The 16580-nt window shown below is 37.0% G+C and overlaps 1 protein-coding gene across 4 annotated transcripts in view; it reads right to left on the bottom strand.

The window, feature by feature from the left end:
• Positions 1 to 3694: 3694 nt before the first annotated feature.
• KHDRBS2 (KH RNA binding domain containing, signal transduction associated 2) overlaps positions 3695 to 16580 on the bottom strand; it is a 360694-nt gene continuing 347808 nt past the window's right edge. For 3 of the 4 annotated variants that reach the window (XR_004355950.1, XR_004355949.1, XR_004355951.1), the window contains one exon: positions 7690 to 8629. The gene's annotated coding sequence lies outside the window, so the exon portion shown is untranslated. Of the gene's footprint in view, positions 3951 to 7689; positions 8630 to 16580 lie in introns of those variants that run through there. The other variant, XR_004355952.1, reaches the window with a different exon arrangement.

The following is a 16580-nucleotide window of genomic DNA, read 5'->3' as shown; positions in this document are numbered from 1 at the left end:
GACAGGCTGTATTGTATCTAAAATGCTTTTCATGTCAAATTATTTTAATCTCTCTTTAATAATGCAATTGACTTAATTTCTTTGCTTTTACTGTGTTTTCTAGCTTATGGATTATTTATTCATCTAATACCAAGTAATATTGTGTGACAAAACAAAACAAATTCAAATGCAAGTATAATAAGAATCTGAGCTGCAGGCAAAAACAATCACACTTGCAAAAATGTACTTACATTGCCTTTTATCGGCATTGGAGGTATAAATTTTGTAATTATAAACCTGTCTGACTTCCTGCATAATGCCAGTTTGATGGACAGGGACCTGTATAGGGGAGTGTTTGCAATGGACATGTACAGTTTTTAATGTGTGCAAATTTGAATACTATGTATCAGTTTGGAGCATAAAAGCAGCTTTTTATATGCAGATGAAAAACAGGTATGTATGCACACAAGTGCACAGATTCTGACCAGAAGACCACTGTACATGGGGGAGTTAGTGGCCCAAACAGTCATTGCCCTGGAAAGGTGCAGGCCTGCACTGTGCTATGCACACAACATGACCTTTAGGTCTTTGCTATGCTGGGCACATCCTCTGTCGCCAGGATAAACTTGGCTGGATAATTGTAATGAAGTAGCCTGTGGGCAGCTGCCACTGAGTCTCAGCAACTGTACCTCCTTGCCTTTATCTAAGACAGGAGCAACAAATTCCTATGTGTGTATCCTTCTTGTTTGACAGTAAAAATGATTAATGAAGGAAAACCTTACAGGAGCTCCAAAGACTGAAATATTTGGGTAACCTTTACATGGACAAGATCTGCACAGGATGCTGAGCCCTGCATGGAGGCCCATTTGACGGCACATAACTCCAGATTCCCAGCAACTGAAGGGATGTAAGATTATCTGTGCTAACCTCTTTTTCTTTAGAGTGATGCCTAATTGGTACTGAGAAAAAAAACTTCGGAGCAGTTAATTGAGGATGAGATAAGAAAAGGGTTTAATTTGTGCCTAGGCAAAAAGATCACAAGACGCACGTGCCGGCCGTGCCTGAGATGTTACATTTTATAATACTGTCTGACCAATCCAAGTTTTGTCCATCCTGTAGCTTTTGCCCTGGTCCACCCCCCGGCCCACCCCCAGGGAATTGGGTCTGGCAGCTTTTCTTCATCATCTTCATCTTCTTCAGAGCACAAAGGGTACACAGTCACCTAGTTCTTGACTGTTCTCTTGCGGTTCAGGCCAGGATTAGATGTCCTCAAATAGAAGAGGCCTGCCTTGACAAAAGACCAAACATTTTCTACTGGAATTCAGGGGTAGAATTGATATGGGGAACACAGAATGGGGTAAGAGGTTTGAGGAATGTGTAAACTATTGTGCTAAATGGTGAGGGATATAATATAGCTACTTCTAAAATCGACTTCTACTACTTAACTACTTATAAAACTTACACAATTAGGAAAATCAAAAAACCAGATGGACCTTACGGCATCAGAGTGTTAGCTGCAATGGATGGTATTTTAAGCTGTATTTCACAGCATCTGAGTGTCCTTATTACTGGGATTACAATGAATCAGCAAGTCCTGGTGCAAAATCCTATGTGTGGGAATGTGTGCACTGTCTGTTGTCTGTTATGGTTTGATGTGTCTCTTATGTGATCTTGCTTCAATATGACACCTTTCCATCAGCCACATCTTTTTTTTTTCGTCTGCTGTCAATTTAATGAATATACTTCAGAGATACTTTCCTTTGAGAAGTTCTCATGGTTCATAGGCCCAATATTTTACACACAACTCCTACTCTTCACCTTCCTCACTGAAGAAAGACTTAATGGAAATGCCCAACAACCACATTAGTTATTGAAGGTAAGTGAAGGAAGGAGGTGTCTCCTAAAGTACATCATCAAACTTCTGTATTGGTTCGTAAGATGTACTTGATTATTTTGGTAGTTTTTGAAAAAAGAATGACTGTGATCACCTAGTGGGAAAAAAATCCATTTCATAGAATAATAAGGACATATAACATGTTCAAGGTCTTCCCCATGTTAAACAGTGTGTGACACAGTAACAGCATTTTGCATAATCAAGAGTAAACTGAAAAGAGTGTAACAAACATCACTGCTTTCATCTGATATATTGAACTCACTCTGTGAGAAAGCCTGGAATTGTTTGTATGACTACACATTGAGTCTCTCCCTCAACACCCTGGATTCTCTACTTAGTCATTTCCTAAACATGAGCTTTTAACAAATGGATACAACAGCATATATTTTATTTTTTTCATAACAAAAATATATATGGTCAAGAGTTCTTAGTAATTCAAATTATAAAAATTCAGATATTCATATTGTGAATAATAATTAGGAACTGAAAAACCAGTTTTGTTTATTATTTTCTGTGGGCTGCGTATTTGATGGCCGATATATTTGCTTAGGAAGCAGAAAAGAGCTATTTGTAGTCATTTCCGTTTCAAGGACTATTACCTAAATCACAAAGAACTTGATAGAAACGTGTATCTAGTGGATTTTTTCTAGACATACAGAAAACATTAATTTTGGTAGGCATTTATGAAATGAACACCCATTAGGGATTTTTGTCTGTAGTTTTGCAAAACCTTTGAAGTTTCAAAATAGGTTGCACGTTGCCAATGCATTGAAAAACTATCCTACTTTATGGTTGCAAAACAAATGATGAAAAATACATTTACAGTCTTCAGTGAAAAACAAAAACACCTAAGGAAAAGGAAAAGAAAAAGATCAAGTACATACATACATACATATACATCCATTTGAGATATTGAAAACATATTTTGGATATGCTCATTTTCTCTCTCTTGACCAAAGCATAATAGCTCTTCTCAGCAAGATGTCGCATGTAATGTACCATGGAGAAGTATTTTTATTCAAATATAATATAGTGTGGAAAAAAGACATTTGGCATGATTTCTAATTGTGAGCTTGTGCAAATTCCATGTAGGTCTACTTCAGTCAGCAATACTTCAAGCCTTCTTCTATCTTTTGGAATAATATAAAATGTTTTCTGTAATAATTATTAATATCTTTAATATCTAATTTGTAATAATACTAATACAGGTGCATCTCTTATACTAAATTTTTTTATTTTTAAGCACAGGATTTGTTCAGTTGCTATAATAACATTTCACACGAGGACCCTGGTGATGTTTTTTAGCATTAAAATACAACACTCAGTTCCAGAAGGTGTTTTCTCCCCTTATACATATAAAAAGAAGAGTCTTCATGCAGATAGTGATTTAAGCTAGCATATTCTGACAGTTCTTATATTAATTGAATTGTTAATAACCTATGGGATATACTACAAATTCCTTTGCCTTCAAATAGTTCCATACCTTCAGGGACTTTTCAAAGCAGGATACAAGCAATGTGTTGTGTGTTGGAATACATTATCTTTGCTGTTAGATTATTCAAACAGAAGCTGAAAAACCTACTTTTTCAGCAGTGCTGATGCAGTGCATTTTTTGTTGCAGTTCATGTATGTGGCAAAACTAATTGTACTGTGTACCTTCTGTTAACATATCTTCCCATGTTTAAGACTAGAAAATATTAATGGAAAATGGGTCATACAAGCAGGAAAGCATGTTGTAAATATCCTGAGCCAAATAGCATGTGTTAACTCCTTGGCTGGCTTAGGTTTTTTAAATCTAGACAGAATCCACAGCCTTGACCATTAAAGCAGAAAGAGATTTATTCTGTATAGTTTCATCATTTTGTTACAATCTTAGTCATAGGAAAGGAAGAGGGAACCTTGTGCCATTTTCAGTTCTTGTTTAATATCTTCTTCACAGGAAAATGATACCAGGATATTAAACTCATCTGTTCTTTTGGATAATAAGGATGTAATGTACCATTTTGACCTTTCCAAGTGCTGTGTTTCCAATTGCTGTTCATTAGATTTTTTTTTTCTTGATTAAAGTCTCACTAACCTGTAGAAATAGAATGAAAGAAGACCTAGTCAAGACACAGCATATCAAGCATGATCAAAACAAAACTACACAATTGTATAGCTCAAGGGCTATAACAGATATTAACACTTTGTGTCCTGTATCATTGCTGTGTTCACTCATAACAAAAGAAGCTAAAACAATGTTTATTTAAATTTTTCACATACTAATGCAGAGTCACAAGCTGAAGAGCTTTTATTTGGTTGAAAGTTTAATCATGAGAATAAGACAGACTCTATTTCTGGGATCCTGCAGAAAAGTTTCTGCAATGAAGTCATAAGAGAACTGAATTATAATCCTCAAATGGAAATGTAATTAAATGATAAAATATATATGACTGAGAGCCAGATTCTGTTGACCTTTTTAATTTTTATTGACTTAGATTCTTAAATTCAGAAATAGATATTAAGGGCAGAAAAAGTTATACATTATTGTCTAGTCTAACGTCCTGTGTGGTCCCAAAATATCAACCTCTGTAGCTTCTGTATGAGATGTTGGATATCTTTCTGACCAACAGAGATTGCTCCAATGGTTTAAAGCTCTCATTGTTAATTTGGTGAGGGGGGAACAGACTGGAATTCTTGGCTCCAGCTAATTACACATTCCTTACTCCTGAATTAGAGAGCTCTTAACTGTCAAAAATCCTTTTGGCCTATAGGTACCTGAAGGCTGTAGTCAAGTTACTTCTCAGTCCTCTCTTGACTGAATCAATAGCTAAGAATTTATTTTGTGTTTCAGTATTAGTACATTTTCCCTAATTTTAAGAACCTTTTTCTGTACATCTTTTTAATTTTTCACATCCTTTTAAACAAACCATAATGTCATATGGCTTTCCAGTAAGTTTCACAAATGTCGTGAATGAAAAATCTGTGCCAATGTCTGAATACTATTTACTTATTTACTCTTACAAAGGTTAGATTTGTCTTCAAATAGCATCCCACTCATAGTTCACATCCAACTTACATCTATAGTGACACTGTGTCCTCAAAACTATTACTTTTGTGGCTAACTCAGGATTAAAACAGACTCAACCCAATATAAACTATTAATCAAACCAAAAAATAAGACACAAGCTGTCCTTTTGCATACAATTAAAAATAAGTTAGTACACTACTCCCTTGTGTTCACAGTTTAATTCTGTTATCTGTAAATGCCCATATTAATGAGACTTTAAACTGCAAGTTTAGCACTTTAGGCTGGTTTCTACTTTCTTTTCAAGAGTGAAGTGGTTTTGCCTACAGTTTAACCTGACCAGGAGAACTGCCCAGGCTTGGTACTGATGTTACAGAATTACATACACACTTGGTGGTGATAAAATGACTGCTAATGGTGCTCCTGAGAGAGAATAACTCAGCGTTGGTGTCGATGTTATGAATGCCTCCTGAGAGACTGGTCTATCTATCAGAGCAATTTCTTAACTGTTGTTTACTTTTCCTATCTGTGTAGATCAGTAAGCATTTTAAAAGCACTAGGTAAGAATCTCTCTATTAGCACTTATCAAATGAAAAGACACAATAGTAAAAATATATTGTTGTAACAGAGGAAACTGCCTAGTCTGGGCAGTGAATTTCTTTTAAGTGGTTTGTAACACACCCATAAGCATTAAGAGATGAACGTGGGGATGCAATGATAGGTAACAATTCACATGATTCTCTGTAGGAAAACAGATTAGTATCATCAAGAAGAGCAATAGCCTAAAGTTCTGTGTATAACACACTTTCTTAATACATTTTTTTCCTGAGCCTGAACATTAGTATTAATGAAAAATACATTTCCCTAGAAAAGACACAGAACTCCAACAAGTAGTTTTAGCTGCAGATTACACCAGTTGGTTTCTGCTATAATGCTGGGTCCCAGGAGAAGGCAAGTCATCAATCAGGAAGGGTTTACAATGAAGCTAGATACTGTACTATTTTCTCACTTTCAATTCATATAGACAGCTCAGTAACAAAAGGAAGTAGCAATGCCAAAGCAAGTAATTTAAGAACCTTTCAGAGATCTAGTATTCATATGGATACACGTGGGGTTTGCCAGGCACATGCACACACACCTGTAGTCACCAAAATGTGAATTTACAACCTTTTCTAGCATCTAGATATTTGAAATAGCAGTGTGGCATATCACCATCCACTGTCCTGTTCTGCCTGGGGTTGCCTTCAAGGGCATTCTTATAAGAGGCACTAAAGATTACATGTATGAACTAATTACGTAGTCTAACCTCAAGTAACCACACAAACCATGAGAACCTCCTGCTGAACCTAGAGATTCCTTGGGCAAAACATTTCTCTTCTTTCTTGATAAACTGCAATCCTTGGCATGCTTTCCTAACAGGGCAGTACATGGATAAAAAAATGGAACTCCCCAGCACTGTGCATGGCTACTTTGCCCATCTACATGTGGTAATCTGAATCTGTTTAAGGATCATGAAAGTATTTTTTAAAGTTATTATAAAACCAGCCACCCATACAATGGAGCCATATGGCTCTTCCTCTTCTCAGATTGAGATTGCTGACAGTTTCCTTATTCAAAGTGCTACATGGAGAATTACATAAATACATTTTATCGACAGCAGGACTAGGCACTTTGCTTTTTTTTCCTAATATTAAGCCTACATAAACGTCAACATAATTGATTTTATGTTTTGTTTTCATGGAACTGTGAAAACAGAGTTCACAGAATAACAAATACCATTCAAAATGAGAAGGAAGAAAGAGTGAAGTCTAATTAAACAATTGTGTAAAATTGAGATGTGTCATTTCAACAACAGTAACTAATGACAGTTTTACTTTTGGAAGATTCTGTCTTTTACTTTGAAAAGTAAAATTCAGGTAGAAAACTCAGGTTTTTTGCCAGACCCTTGAAGAAAGGACAGGGATTTTGCATGAGAGGAAATCTCATTGTGTTTATGAAACATTTTTTGTGCCCCAAAATATTTTACCAGTAAGACAAACCCATGAAAACTAATTTAATTTTATTAATGGATTATAACAGTAAGGTTTTTCTTATTTTTCCCCTTTCCCCCCCCCCCCTTTTCTTTTTTTTCCTTCTGATTTCTTTTCTGCCTTTTAAAATTTTGGGTTTTTTTGAAATTTTCTCAAAGATTAGGTAGCTCAGCCTTTTCTCTTAAGACATTAACTATATATGTATCCTATAGGACTGAGCTTTCCTGGTAGCTGAATAGATTTCCTGGTAGCAAGAAGACATATCCAATTTACATATCCAATTTTTGTTTGAAATTAGATGTCAAGCAAGTTTCTTAAGACTCAATTCTCCAAATCCCACTTTATGCTTGCTTGGAAAGCCACTAGATACTCGTATGTACTTTTATTTGATGCAAATTTACTTTATTTTTCATAAGCAATGAAGCAGTCCATGGTCACTGACCTCTTTTGATAAAAGACAAGTCTTTTAATTCCTGCTGGGTACTTGCTAACCTTGCAGTACTCATCAAAGTGGCATGCAGGTACACCTCATGAATACAGGTAGTCAAACTGCACAATAATGATGAAATAAACTTGGCTACTTAAAATACAAATGAATAAGAATTCCAAGGTACACTTGCAATTCTACAAATATTATTCATAAGTTTTTCACAAAAAATGTGTCTTTAATATTCACAAATAAAAATTCAAACAACAACAACAAAGGTAAGAACCTGAAGAGATCCTACTAATGGTGGCTGTGACTGTCCATACTTTGCATTTTGTGAAATTAGGAAGGACCCCCCCCTCACTAGGCAGGTTGACCTGGAGCACTTAGTTCCTTTATCTCCTGCTGTGTCCTGGAGAAGCTCCAACTTTTGGAGCCCCTGGCATGAGGCTGGGAGCCTTGGCTGGAGCGTGACTTGAGAAGAGGAAGACTGAAAGCCCTTAAACCCCAACTTAATTATGGATTGTCCTACTGGGATCTGTACAGCCTAAAACCACAGCACAAAACAGAAGAGGCAGAACTTCCAAGATCACTGCTTGTGCCCTGGGTCCTCAGCACCAACACCTACATCCTCATTCTTTCCCAACTTCTCAGTGCTCTCCAGCAGCTCTGTATTTATTCTCTTCCAGAAAAAAACACTGTCCAAAAATAAACTACTCTGGAAAAGAATTTCAAATTTCATTCCCTGAGCACTATGGTTTAAGCAGTTTGCTCATTGTTATAGCTTTAGTTTGTACAATGGAATATTCTGTATATCTCCACTCTGTATATCTCCATTCTGTATCACATATATATGCACTGCAAATATGACAGACAGCAATTCCAGGTCTGTGCTAAAACACTTAACAGTTATTAAACACTTTGTCTCTGATGCAGTGGGGTGCTAAAACTCTCTGTGTAGAAAAACCAAATAGATTTCAATGATAAGCTTATGTTTTATATTTCCTCAACTTTTTCTGGTATCAGATCCATATACTCTTTTAAAGGGGTAAAATAAATATCCTTTTATTTCTCTGATTCTTAAGAGTATGAAATCTCACTTGCCTCATCACATGTGCATCATCACACAGCTGCATCACGTGTGTAACATTGAACTGAAGGTTTGATTTCAAATCTCTTTAAGTTGATAAGCATCAGTGAGGGTTTGTGTTGGCTTGAATTTGATCATTGCTGTCCTTTGTGGTCACTATGCCAAAAAGTCACTGCGCCAAAAAGTCACTTCATTTCCAGTTCTGGATAAGGAATGCTAGTCATGTACGTAACATTGAAAGTGAAAAAATATGTACTAGGAGGTCAACAACAAAGAGTAAGGCTTTCCATTTTTTGTTAATCCAAACATTTATGTTTCTGATTTAGGGATTAGGGTTCAGCAGATGCCAACTGTTTGCATTTCAGGAAATGGTACCTCTGGTATGTATGAAGGGCTTGTCCTGAAGTGAGTCTGCTTGATCTCTATAAATATTTGGAGGTGGCATGCTACTTTAATGGAATTAATAAAAATCATGGAGATTTTTATTGGTACACAGACTACACTCCACAGAACACCAATGAACTGACTGGATGTAGCCCATTTATTAAATTGTCTTCTGTACTCTCATATTAGCATAGTATGATTTCAGAGACAAATCTTACAACCTATACAGCTATGATAAGACCCACTGATGTGAACAGGATTGCTTACCTTTTTTTATATTTTACTTTCTTTGTCTGTCTGACACTGGAACTTCCTTACAGGTATCAATTCTTGGAGTTGTACACAATTACTCAGAGTACTGGTAGAGAAAGGAGCATCTCAGAAACCACAACAGGCAGTTATTCTTAAAGGTTGATGATTTAATGACATCTCTTACAGCTTATGGTAAGTCAAGCCTTTGTGGTTTTAGTAAAAGCTTAAATGAGTTCTCATATTTATTTTTCAGGGTAATTACATATATCACTCTTAACTGTCCTTTGCTCAGATCAGAATCATTCAAATCTTTTTAAGTAAATGCCTAAATGTATTACTGTCTCCTCTTGTGTTGCCCTTCATTCTCCTTTTGTCCTTGACAAAATCAGTTTTACTGTTCCTTTTTCAGATTCTCACAGAGAGCTAGTTGTGCCAATCATTTTCCATGTGATGGAAATACCTGCCCTTTAGTTAATAGGACAGGCATATGCAGTATTCTGCTGAGGTGTGTGTACCTCTGAAGCATATACATTATATTCTCTAAGTGAATTATTTTCCATGGTATTTTAACACTTTACTCATTCTGCCAGCTGAATCCACATATACTGGGATGAGCTGAATGATTTTCTGCAGTTCACAAATATTTGTAAGTTAACAGTTTTTTACTCAAAAGTACATTTAAGAGAATGCTAAACACACTGCAATATCACAGAAAATATTTCTGGGGTACAGACTGAGTAGAAATTCTGAGAAAGAGGTCTGGACCACAAGAGCAGCAGACATAGATAACATTTTTCTGTCTAATTCAGGATCGTTTTTCCAGTGTTGTCACTATATGATGCATTAGATGAGTCTGCAGAAGTCTCACAGTCCTCGTACCCTCTTCTGTGGTGCTCTGCAGAGATATAATTCTTTCTTGTTTCATAGATACAGCTGTCACAGAAAGTATTCAAAATACTTTCCACTCAACTACCAATTAAACAACCAGTCATAAAAAAAAAATCTTGCTCTCTGTACTATGTCATTGTTGTCATAACTTAAAAATATCTCTGGACCAAGGCTGATTATAAGAAGTTAAAAAGCTGGATGAGACTGATAACAAGCAATAGGAATGACTGGAAAGCCATATTAAAAGACTAATATTGCACCACCTTGGTATTCATATAAAGTTTGATGCTGAATATACTTTAATTGAAGTATGAGAATATGACTGAAAGTGAAATTTCAATTTAGGAAGTACACAAAAATATAAGTAGGATAGATCTGAAAAGACAGTTAAGAAATTTCAGAGATTATGTTAAAGTGGGCAACAGAAATAACTGATATGCCAACATGCATTTTGACAAAATGTGGAAAGATGTACTTTAGAAATCTGGATTATAATATATATTCCTTGAATTTAAATTCATTGGATTCAGAAATAATATCTAGAAGCCATTGTGTTCATCCCAATAGAAGCAGCTGCTCAGTGCGTAACAGATGTCCAAGAAACAGTGAACAGTTGAATGGGAAGCACAATTACAATATTAGATTGATTTATAGCCCAAAAATGTGCTTTAATCTGCATATAAAATACATGCAAAGTTATAGTGGCTAAACTGTCAGTGCTCCCTATTGATGAAAATCTTACTATTAATTTAATTTTGAAACAAGCAAAACCAGAAGAGTTCAGAGGAAAACACTTTTTTTAAAAATGCAAAATGAGCTTGAACAAGTCACTAAGCCTAATGACTAGCAAGCACTGAACTGAATTGCATCTAATACATATCATAAATATGTGTTTATGTGCAATGGGAACAATTATTCGTTTGAAAACATTACTCCCTAACCCATCAATAAGAATGAACACAGCAAACTCCACTGTAATCTTCTAGAGGAACCTACTCTTCTTAACATTTCACACGAACTCTAAAACGATGTGACATTTTAGAAAAAGAAAAAGTAAATTCTTCCCCTTTAAGATGAAAATGAGACATCAAATTCTTGAGACAGGGGAGGAACTTTCTCTGTTGGCACAGTTATTCTTTCCTGGGAACCTATTCCTACATTTGTCACCCACTGATATTCCAAAGTTTTCACCTTAGCTTAGGTTTGGCACTGGTTATCCAACAGGCCATCTCTTCCTGGGTCCATACCATCATTTGCAAGAGGTCCTCAGTTTATCAGTGTTAATTGCTTATTTCACCAAATCCACCATGCAAAAGTGAAAGGTGAATATCTAGCGCACTCCCAACCATTTCCTGAGAGATGAAGGTGGTTCACGCTGATGGTTTTAGTTTTAAACCCTTATAAAAGAGTGATTCCGACCTGTGTTATTTTGTACTTACATAAACACTAAAAATTTGTTGCCTATTTTAATACTCTGTACATGACCACTGCTTAAAGGGAAGCAAACAAGCCAAAAGCTAGGTTCAGTTTGAAGGCTTTAATTTCATACAGGCATGAAATCTGTTACAAAATCTGTAGCCCTGGCAAGAAAACTTCCTGGGCTAACATCTAGCTTTCTGTTCATGTTTGGGCACAGGAGTTTTCAGGAGCTGCTTCAAGTCATCCTGTTAAGTCTGCATTGTCACCTGATTTTGAAGCAACTGGTATTCCCTGAGCCTTTATGGGTACTTTCTATGCAAGCACTGTTACGAAAGCACAGTATCCTTTGCCCCTTGCCTGAATTTCAGTTGGACCTGCTTGGTAGCATCAGAGACACACAGCTTTTTATTTTTCAGAGAAAAAAGTATTCTGTCTTCTGTCACTTTGTGTTTCCAACTTTCATTTCCATCTTGAGATTCCTGCCCTTCTAACTTTCTTAGTGCATTTGACTAGTGAATAACTAAGAGAATTCAGTTGCTTGTACTCAGGAAATGCTGTCCTAACTGAAGCCTTTGAACCTGTAATTATCTTTTGAAAGTCCTTTACTGCACTATGTTAAAAATAGTCATCTTAAAATGACACATTTAGAAGTACATTAGAGGAGACATTCAGAGCCTACATCTGTGGAGATGTGTATTAAATATTACTTTACAAGGGGATGAAAGTGCATGGACTGAATCTCCAGCCTGGATTAGGATTGGAACCACGACCTATTTATATTGTGTGCTGGTTCTGTCTGCTTAATTTTCTTCACAGTCCCATGAAGACTGGCATTATTAAGTTGCAAAAACCTGTGTGCACATCTCATATCAACTCCACTGGAGCCACGATTAGCAAAGGTAGGGTAACAGAAAGGACAGGAAACTACAGCTGTGTGGGAGATAGGCATTTCAGAAGAGTATCTGAAAGACAAAATTGGGTTTACTGTTCCAGCAGTAGCAGCTCTGCTCCCTAAATGAGGCCTTGAAGAAAAAAATCTATTTCTTTAATGGCTGGTCAACTGTGCATTACGGAAGACTTTGGAACTGCATGTGTTATTGCCCAATTTTAGACATTTTTCCATAGTGAAGTTCAAAAAAGACATTTTAATTCCAAACTCAGGAGATATCCTGTGCAATATATATGCATTATCAGAAAGACAGAAAGGAAGCAAGAAAGGTGGCAACACTAATTGGATTAAGACATGCTGGGGACTGAGGAAAACCATGATGGGAGAGGAAGGTCTCTTTCAGTAGACTGGAAACTAAAATGGAAAAGCTGGTAAAAATAAACATCTTTTTCTGTAATCAGAAAAGGCTGCACTTTTCATATGGGACATTCAAAAAATAGGTCCTACTTTCTCAAGCAGCAGAAGGAGAAGAATTATTGTATTACTTGCTGGGATCAATGTAGGGGTATCATTTTCTGCAAAAGCTTGGATCATTCTGTGTACTTGGCATCCCATCCAATTTCTTAAATTCTAAGAAGGTTTACAGAGAATACATCAAAACACATGCCCTTTCTCTTTTCAGGGTGGGCTAGAAAGAAATCAAATACATTCTGTTGAGAATTCTGTGTTGAAATTTTGGCTTTGCCAGCTCAGCACAGCTATCATAGCCCTCAGAGGGTAATCTGAAAATCCACAGTGACTCCCTCTCTATGTATTTGTTTTGCTTGAATACAGTAGACTGGGACTCTGTATGGACACTGCCCATGCTTAGTCTGTCATCTCAAGAGATTCCAAGGAAAGACCTGATACTCTGCAATAGGAGGGGGAAAAAATTCTGGCCTGCAGAAACATAAATAATAGTGATGAGGCATAAATAAAAAAGTTGCCACTTGATTTTCAGGCTGAGGTTACAGGACTGACAATTAGAAATTTATGTTTTTACTTCTAAGTGGACTCTCATCTGATTGGAAGTTACCAAGGGACAAAAATTTTGTGCTTAAGATGCCTTTTAAAATGAAATCAAATTTCAAGGAGAGCTGTGATTTGAAATGCAACATTTATTTCTACCTTTCAAGGCAGCGTTAGAAGAAGATCCCTCCATATCTTCCTCAATAGCTTGTACATTAGCACATCATCATATACTCAACTGCAAAATTACCGTGACAGCAAAAGAGAAGAGGTTCTTTTAATTTGCTTTGCTGTTTTGAACATCCAGTGACCTGCAAAATCTGGATAAAAGCTACTGGTTTATTCACTCACTAGATGGCTTTAGAAATATCTCTTTGCTTTTATAGCAGTGATGACTGCCCAGAGTTGTGAAATTTTGTGATTACTTCAGAATGTTAAGAATAAACATTGGCACCACTGATGTACCTTGTACATGCTAACAATAGGTACAGAACTTACTAGATTGCATAATATTCACTTTTAACCTGGAGCAGACTTAGAATCTTATTTCGTGGAAATAACAGAATGAATGGAAAGCAGTTAATAAGATTAAACCCACTGTGAAGCATAAAGCCATAGTTAATGACTTGTGATCTCACTCCCCCTGTCCCCATCGATGCAGTTTCTTTGGTCTACGTAATACACATATATTCTTCTCATCTAGCAGTTCATGACCTTGTTTAAGTATTTAGTCTTTTCCTTAAAAACTCAGATTATGGTAACATTACTTTTTTCTACAGCAATGAAATGTATTATACATGTGTGAATCTAAGGAACAATATTAATTCTGAAATGGTATCTCTGTTTACTAAAAATGTTTATGTAAATCCAGTTTAATTTTCACATCTTTGTTTGAAGCACCCCAAAAGAAGACTTATGGTGAAACCAGGGTATTATTTTAGCATGCTTACTCCTTCATCTGATAGTCTCTGATCTCTAACATCTGTATTGTGGTCCAATATCACAGAGCAAAATGTGTACTGTTCTTTCCTCAGCTGAGCCCCTTGCAGGATGTTTCAGGGTGTTGTCAGAGACTGAAATAGTTAATGATTTATGCATTCCAGGAGTTTGCAGGCTTTGACTTTTGCCCTAAAAAGGCAAGAAGATGCCTCAGGTGGGCTAAGCCCTAAAAAGGCAAGAAGATGCCTCAGATGGGCTAAGCCCTAAAAGGCAAGAAGATACCTCAGGTGGCCAATTGGGCCCATCCCTCCCTTCAGTGCTAAGCCCTAAAAAGGCAAACGACTCCTCATCCCAGGGAGGTGCAAAAGCATGCTGAGGGTATATAAACTGACTGGTGACTTTGAGAATTTGGGAGTTCTCCTTCTCCCCCATCGCCTGCGAATCATGACCATCACTCTCAAGCATTGCTGGATCCCGTGGGCGGTGACTATGTCCATTTCTTTTGTACTCTCAGCTTCTCTTTTCCCTTACTCTCATCCTAGTTTTCCTCTCCCCTAAACAGTTTCTCCCCCCCCAAAAGTTATCTTTATGTTGCATTGTTTTATGACAACACCCAAACTGCTAGCATGCTTGTTGATACAGAGTTGTTAAAATAAACCTTGCCAGTATATGTTTTCAGACACCGATTATTCAGTGTCGTTTCACTCTAATCCACCCCAAGGGAATTATTGATAAAAACCTGAGTTACCCCCCTCCCTTTTTCTGGGGCGGGTCATAACAGGTGTCTAATAGATGGAGACATTAGTTCATTATACAAATATGAATCTCTGGGACTTAACTCCTATTTCAAGTGACAACAGAAACTGTTTAAATGTTTCTCCTACTTAAAAAGATCTCCAATTCAATACTACTATTACGACAAGATTCATACCAAACTCTTACTGAATAAATAACATATGCACTGTTATTGAATAAAAAGAGTTGCATATCTAAATAAAAGGAATTGAAATATTGTTTTAAAGACAATTGAGTCTTGAGTATTGTTTTAAAGACGGTACCACTTTATTAAATCATATGGTAGCTTATGCAAAATATTGCAATATATTAAAAAACCTAAGATTACAATTAGCTTTCCTTTAGGATGAAACTCCATACAATACACTGGTATTTATTTTAAGCTATTTTTTTCCGTCTTCTCGATCCTGAGATTTATATAATAACCCGTAACTGGAGGAAAGCAAAACACAGAATTCACTTCAACTTGTGCAGACCAAACCAGTGGCTGCATGGATAGTTGGGAGAGCTATGTGGAGTTAGTACAGTAACAGTGTGCTAAAATTTGCCACTCTTCTTCTAACTGGGACAAATTTTCAGACTATTCAAATTGCTATTACTCTCTTGGCACTAGTACAATAAAGTTCTGGTTTTAAACCCATGAGAATTTGCTCAAATAGTAGTGTTGTGTATGAAATGTCACACTGCTTTGTCAATATCTTCTGAGCATAATATTACTTGGTGTTAGGAGTGATCACAATGTAACTATTAGGAATTGCATCGTGGCTGGCCTTGGTGGTATCTTTAAAAAGCACAGGTTTTTTCTGGCAATCCTCTTGTTTTCTTCACTGTTGTCAAAAAGACTCAAACTGAGCCAGCAGTGTGCCCACGTGGCCAAGAAGGCCAATAGTAACCTGGAGTGCATCAGGAAAAGCATTGTCAGGAGGCTGAGGGAGCTGATCCTTCCCCTCTACTCAGCCCTGGTGTGTCCGGTTCTGGGTTCCGCTGCGCAATGTGCTCTAGGACAACCCTGCTTGAGCAGGGAGGTTGGATCAGTCTCACCGCAGTGCCTTCCAAATTTACCCATTCTGTGATTCGGTGAAATTCCTTCCTTCCCAAACCTGTGTATGTAGTTAAATCAAAGGAGATCACCTTTGCTGGAAAGGAAGATGGTAGAGAATCATAGAATCAGCTGGGCTGGAAGGGATCTCTGAGATCATCAAGTCCAACCCTTGATCCAACCTTGCCGTGGTTACTAGACCATGGCACTAAGTGCCACATCCAGTCTCATCTTAAAAACCTCCATGGTAAATCCACCACTTCCCTGGGCAGCCCATTTCAATGCCTTATTACCCTCTCTGTAAAGAATTTCTTCCTAATATCTAACCTAAACCTCCCCTGACAGAGCTTAAGACCATGCCCTCTTGTCTTACTGATAAGAGGGCTCTCTTACTGATAAGAGGGCTCTCTTACTCTCTCTTACTGGGAGAAGAGACTGATGCCCACCTGGCTACAATCTCCTTTCAGGTAGTTGGAGAGAGTGATGAGGTCTCCCCTGAGCCTCCTCTTCTCCAGGCTGAACAACCCCAGCTCCCTCAGC

Source organism: Chiroxiphia lanceolata, chromosome 3 (genome assembly GCF_009829145.1).
Source record: "Chiroxiphia lanceolata isolate bChiLan1 chromosome 3, bChiLan1.pri, whole genome shotgun sequence".
NCBI lineage: Eukaryota > Metazoa > Chordata > Aves > Passeriformes > Pipridae > Chiroxiphia > Chiroxiphia lanceolata.
The sequence above is the reverse complement of the archived record's forward strand: the minus strand, read 5'-3'. Positions and strand labels throughout refer to the sequence as shown.